The sequence below is a fragment of the Sorghum bicolor genome, chromosome 6 (assembly GCF_000003195.3).
Source record: "Sorghum bicolor cultivar BTx623 chromosome 6, Sorghum_bicolor_NCBIv3, whole genome shotgun sequence".
NCBI lineage: Eukaryota > Viridiplantae > Streptophyta > Magnoliopsida > Poales > Poaceae > Sorghum > Sorghum bicolor.
In genome coordinates, this window is record NC_012875.2 from 30,816,211 (window position 1) to 30,822,730 (window position 6,520).

The following is a 6,520-nucleotide window of genomic DNA, read 5'->3' on the forward strand; positions in this document are numbered from 1 at the left end:
AAGAAGAATCTGGAGTGAGAAGTTGAAGCTGCTCTATATATATGATTCTCTGGATTCTAACGAGAAGCGAGAGAAGCGGAGGAAAAGCTAGAGAAGATAACCAGAAGCAGTAGAAGCAGGTGCAGACAAGAATCCGCTTCGAGCGATCTGGAACGTTGAACTGAAGCTCGAACGGTTAGAATGATTTGGGGTGACGTGGCACCCACTTCTCCCGTGGAAGCCGACGGCTTATTTAGGAGAGAAAATGTATCACTAACCGATTAACCGAATCAATATAACTGGTTTTTGTCCGTTTTTAGTTTTTAACAACAAATTTGGTTAATGTTTCTCCAAAACCAAAATGGTGCCAACTATGAGTGTACATAGAGCAGCCTTCGTAGACCGTAGACCTGTAGCGGGTAGCCCGTTTGAATTAGAGTTTACTCTCTATCCATCGCATGTTTGCACATAAGCATCTGAGTATAAAATACAGATAAAAAAAATACTAATTATACAGATTTATGACTATTTACAATATAAATCTTCAAGCCTAATTAGTCCATAATTTGATAATAATATGATACTACAGTAAAGCTACATTAAACATGTGTTAATGATAAATTAATTAAACTTAATAAATTTATCTAACGAAATACTCAAGACTTATGTAATTTGTTTTATTATTACTATCTAAACACTTAATGACTTTAGAGCAACTCCAACAGTTTTGTAAATATATTTGGTATTTTTGTTTTTTGCCAAAACTCTTAAAATCCCTTATCCAATAGTTTAGCATTTGAGCTTCGCATTTATAGCAAGTTGGTAAATTCTTCTCATTTATTGACATTTCACTAGTAGAATCAGGCTCATAGCTGGCGCCCCCTTTTTATACCACAGGCGGTTCTAGTTACGACGCGCCTGTGGTATAAATAGGGCAGTGTCAGAGATTTTCGGCCGCCTCTGGAAACGTTTATCACAGGCAGTTGACTTAAGTAACCGCCTGTGTTATCTCTGTATAAATACCCCTTCTTCCTCCCCGACCAGACCAGTATCTCGCACCCACCTTTCATTGGGGGCGATTTTGGAGTTCCAGATTTCTCAAAAGGGGGAGCTTTTGATCTTCATTTCTAGGAAGGAGGTTGCTAAAAGAGGTTAGTTTATGTCCCTATTGCCTCAATTTGCTCATTTTAGCTCAATTTGAGCCACTTTTTGGATCTAGGGTTTCACCATGAGTGAGAGAGAAGAATAGCTAGATTTTTGTCTTGATTTGTTGATATGGTTAGATGGGGTTGTTTAATATGGTTGGATAATGTCTCTCAACATGTTTGCTTCTCAATTTAGCTAGTTTTTACAAGATTAAACCAATGGTGTGTTCTTGTATATTTATGTTGAGAGATAATTGTTGATTTTTTTTTAATTATATGACAGTTAGGTTTTTTATTGTCACCTTCTACATCATCTATCTATTTATAATGAATGTTGTATTTATATAGTTATGCTATACTTAGGTTTTCTAATTTATGTCTCTCTCTTTTTATAAATTTTTCAATTTATTTATCCACATGTATGTATGTTTTATGAGTGAGAGAGAAGAATAGCTAGCTTCTTGTCTTTATTTGTTGATATGGTTAGATGGGGTTGCTTAATATGGTTGGACAATGCCTCTCAACATGTTTGCTTCTCAATTTAGCTAGTTTTTACAAGATTAAACCAATGGTGTGTTCTAAATATGTAGAGAGATAATTGTTGATTCTTTTAATTATATGGTAGTTAGGTTTTTTATTATCACCTTCCACATCATCTATCTATTTATAATGAATGATGTATTTATATAGTTATGCTATACTTAGATTATTTTTTTAATTATGTAACTTAGGTTTTTTCCTTTAATCTCAAGCTTAACCATAAACCCTAGCTAATAAACCCTAGATAAATCCTTTGTAAACCCTTAGATCATATGAATGGTGTTTTACAGGTAGTGATGGAGAGGTCATTTTGGATGTATAATTTATCAAGACTAGATCCATCATACATAACTGAGGTCCAGAGGTTTATTGATGCTGCTCAAAACCATGCTTCAAGAACAAGAAAGATGCACATACATTGTCCATGCATGGATTGTAGAAATCTTGTTGTATCTTATGACATTCAACAAATCCTTACTCATTTGGTCCGTCGAGAATTTATGAAAGATTACTTGATTTGGACAAAGCATGGAGAGGGTAGCTCTGCGCCTTATACAACTGGAATTGTTGACGGGTTTGAGTTCGTACACGAGACACAACAACCTAATACCGATGGTCTAGCCACTAAACATGTTCTTCATGAGAGGTATGGAGGCTCTAATGAAGGCAGCAGAAGAGCCTTTGTATGATGAGTCCAAGGGTTGCACCAAAGAGTTCATGACACTGCGGTCTGTGCTAAAGTTGTTGGTGTGTAAAACTAGATATGATCTTTCTGATGCTGGCTTTGATGCGTTCTTAAGCATTATCGCAGACATGCTTCCTAAGGATAACAAAGTGTCTGCTAACACATATTATGCAAAGAAGCTAATCAGGCCACTCAAAATGGGTGTTGAGAAGATCCACGCTTGTAAAAATCAGTGTATCCTATATCAAGACGATGATTATAGGGACTTGGATAGCTGTCCCAAGTGTGGTGCAAGTAGGTACAAGACAAATAAAGACTACATAGAGGAAGAGTGTGTTGCCTCTGTGCCTAAGGGAAAAAAACGAAAGAAGGCCCAACAAAAGACCCAGAAGAGTAGTTCAAAACCCATCGGCAAAGAAAAGGAAGAAGTAGACTATTATGCGCAGAAAAAGATTCCTGCTTTGGTGATGTGGTACCTTCCTGTGATCGATCGATTGAGGTGCTTGTTTGCTAACCCAGAGGATGCCCAACTTATGAGCTGGCATGCTTCTGATGAACACAAAGACGATGGGAAGCTTCGGCACCCAGCCGATGGCCAGTAGTGGAAAGATTTCAATGAAAACCACAAGGACTTTGCTAATGAACCAAGGAATGTTAGGTTCACACGGAGTACTGACGAAATGAATCCATTTGCTGAGAGAAGCAGCAAGCACAGCACATGGCCAGTGATCCTCACCATCTACAACCTCCCTCCATGGTTGATGCAGAAGCGAAAGTACCTTTTACTAACCATCCTTATCTCTGGACCTACACAACCTGGAGTTGATATGGATGTTTTCTTAGAGCCCTTAATGCAGGACATGAAGATACTGTGGGAAACAGGTGTTCAAATATTCGACGAGTACCGCAAAGAATCATTCACACCGAGAGCAATTATCTTTGTTACGATCAATGACTACCCAGCTCTCTTTACATTATCAGGGCAGTTCAAGGGAAAGTTTGGTTGTGTGGTATGCATAGATGACACTGCTTACGTGTCCCTAACTGCATCTAAGAAGATATTGTACATGAGGCATAGACGCTTCTTATCACAAGGACACAGGTACCGGGTGAAAAAGATGGATAAGTACTTTGACAATAATAGTGAACTACAGACTACTGCTCCATCAGGTAACAGTAAAGGCCAAAGAGTTTTCCGCATAGTCAGCAAACTCAAATTTGTTTTTGGGAAGAAGACAAAAGATGGAAAACCAAGAAAGAATGTCAAGCCAGCTCCAGGGGCTACATTCAAGAAGAAGTCAATTTTCTTCGAGTATTTGGAATACTGGCCAGAGTTAGACGTCCGCCACGCGATCGATGGTATGCACGTTCAGAAGAACGTGTTTGAAGGCGTAATTGGCACCTTGTTGGACATGAAGGGCAAGACAAAGGAAGGATTAAATTCACGCTTGGATATGGTACAGTTAGGCAAAAAAAAGAACTTCACCCTGTTAGGCTAGAAAATGGGAAGTACCACCTCCCGGCAGCAAGCTACAACCTCAACAATGAAGAGAAACATGAGATGTGTGTGTGGTTGAAGAAATTGAAAGTCCCATCTGGATTCTGCTCTAGCATACCTTACACTCACCAACTACAACTCACATGATTGTCATGTCATATTGACTACTTTTCTCTCTATTGCCATTAGGACTATAAATCCAGTCTGGATAAAGGTTGCAGTTACACAGTTGTGCTACTTCTTCAACAGGATCTCATAGAAGGTGATTGAACGTGATGAGTTGGCGTCTCTTAAGGAATTCACAGTGGAGACAGTTTCATAGTATGAGATGTGTTTCCCCCCAGCATTCTTCGATGTGATGGTTCACCTTGTGGTGCACTTGGTTTCACAAATAGAGGCATTGGGTCCCATGTATTTGCATGAGATGTGGATGTATGAACGTTTCATGTCAATACTAAATGGCTATGTATCAACTCGTTCTCGTCCAGAGGCGTCTATGGTAGAGGGGTACTTAACCGAAGAGGCCATTGAGTCCGGAGGTCCATTCTGCAATAGGGTCCTAAAAGACCAGGTTGCAATAGGTTTGCCTCCGTCACGACACGAGGGTAGGCTGAATGGAAGAGGTAGGATGAGAAAGAAATCATATGTCCCAAAAGATTACAATTCAGTCCTCGAAGCACATCACAGCGTCCTGCATCAGCTCTCGATAATGGAGCCTTTGATCAATCTACACATTGAAGAGCTTCAAAAACATAATCATGGGCACACAGATGAATGGATAATGAAGGAACATAAGAATCAGTTCACCTCATGGCTAAGGGAGCAGGACATTCCAGATGGGGAAACACTCAAGGATCGCACCATCAAGGTCTTGGCATCTGGCCCATCACGCCAGGTCACGACTTGGCAAACCTATGACATTAGTGGCTTCACATTCTGTACCAAGTCCAAGGACCAAAAGATCATGGCAGAAAATAGTGGTGTTCGATACGACGCCATAGACTCTGAAACTGGTGAGCAAACAACTTACTTTGGCTTCGTTGAGGACATATGGGAACTAGACTATGGTACATTTCAGATCCCTGTATTTCGGTGTCAATGGGTTGAAGACAAACATGTCACAGTGGACAACTATGGGATTAGAGTTCTAGATCTAAGCAAGGTAGGCTACAAAGATGATCCATGGATAATGGCTAACCGTGCTGCACAGGTCTTCTATGCTAAGCAGGTCCTCTCTCCTAATGATAGAAAATTACGGACCATCCAAAGCACATAGTTTTTCCTGGAAAGCAACAAGCCATCGGAGTTGATGGTGCATCTGACTTGGATGAATTTAACCAGTTCAGTGACATGTCTCTCTTTGTAGACGACCATCGAGTAAAGATAAGGAATGTTGAGCGAAGCATTCCATAGAGCTCGTTGCCCTGGGTGCGTCACGATGGACAAGGAAGAACAGTAGCTGCCTAGATTTTATTTGTCATTTGCCATGTAATCTATTAATGATAAAATGTGTACCTTATGCTATGTGCCCTTCTCTATTTCTACATGTAAGATCCTGTACTTATTTCTACATCTAAGACTTACCATGTCGTAACACTTGATATCGTATTGGTCTCAAACTTTTACTAAGGGTTACTAGTGCCATTGATGTTCAATCCACCAAGTTTGGGATTTTTCTAATGTGATTTGTTACTTTATCTGGTTTAATTGAATTTCCGTGCGACGTCTCCCACTAATTAGCGCTTGAACTAAGTCTACCCCTGAAATGACTCCAAATGGTGCCAAACTTCTCCACAGGGTCTTATATACCATAGAAAATAAAACTTCCTTGTGGTTGGTGGAAAAACCTAGTGGGATCTAGGTGTAGTCCACCATTTTTCATCTCATTTAGCACAAAGAAAAATGTAATAATAGCTTGGATGACCAGAAAATCCTAAGATCTTGTGTGGGGTTATCATTTGAGTGTAGAAGCTTGCCAAAAAAATTTCAAGACATTTGGAGATAGGCATAACATACATGCTTCACAAACGTATAAGCCATTCCATCGAACTATGCTCAAACATATGAGTTCCTCACATTTATATTGTCAACGATAAATTGCACAAAGGAATATATTTTTCATTGCATTTACACAATACAATAAAGATAACAAAATTGGATTTACATTTTTCTGGTATTCCTAGAATTATTTATGTATTAAACAATATATGAGGAACATATTCAATTTAAATCCTTTTAAATAAAGCTGCATACAAAAGTACCTCTAATATGAAATTTTATATTTTTAGCATGTGTATCTGGTCAAGAGGAACACAACAAAAAAATTTTCACTAATTTAGGACAAATATTTTTGAAGATATAATTTTTTGAATCATTTAAATAATTTCTAAAAATATATATAAGGAAAACTTTAAATAAACTGAAAATACATTTGTACAGGCGGTTGGCTAAGCCAACCGCCACTACTAATGCATTTGTACAGGCGTGGACAAAAGAATAGAAGACATTAATAGGTATATATGACAATTTGTTATTATATTCTTCTACTAAATATAAATAAAAATTATAAGATTGTACTTATATATAAAAAATAAAAATTATTTTCTTAGCCCTAAATAAAGTGTTGCCTAGAGTCTTGCCGGCCCTTTTTTCTTGAACTTGCTTATTTGACCC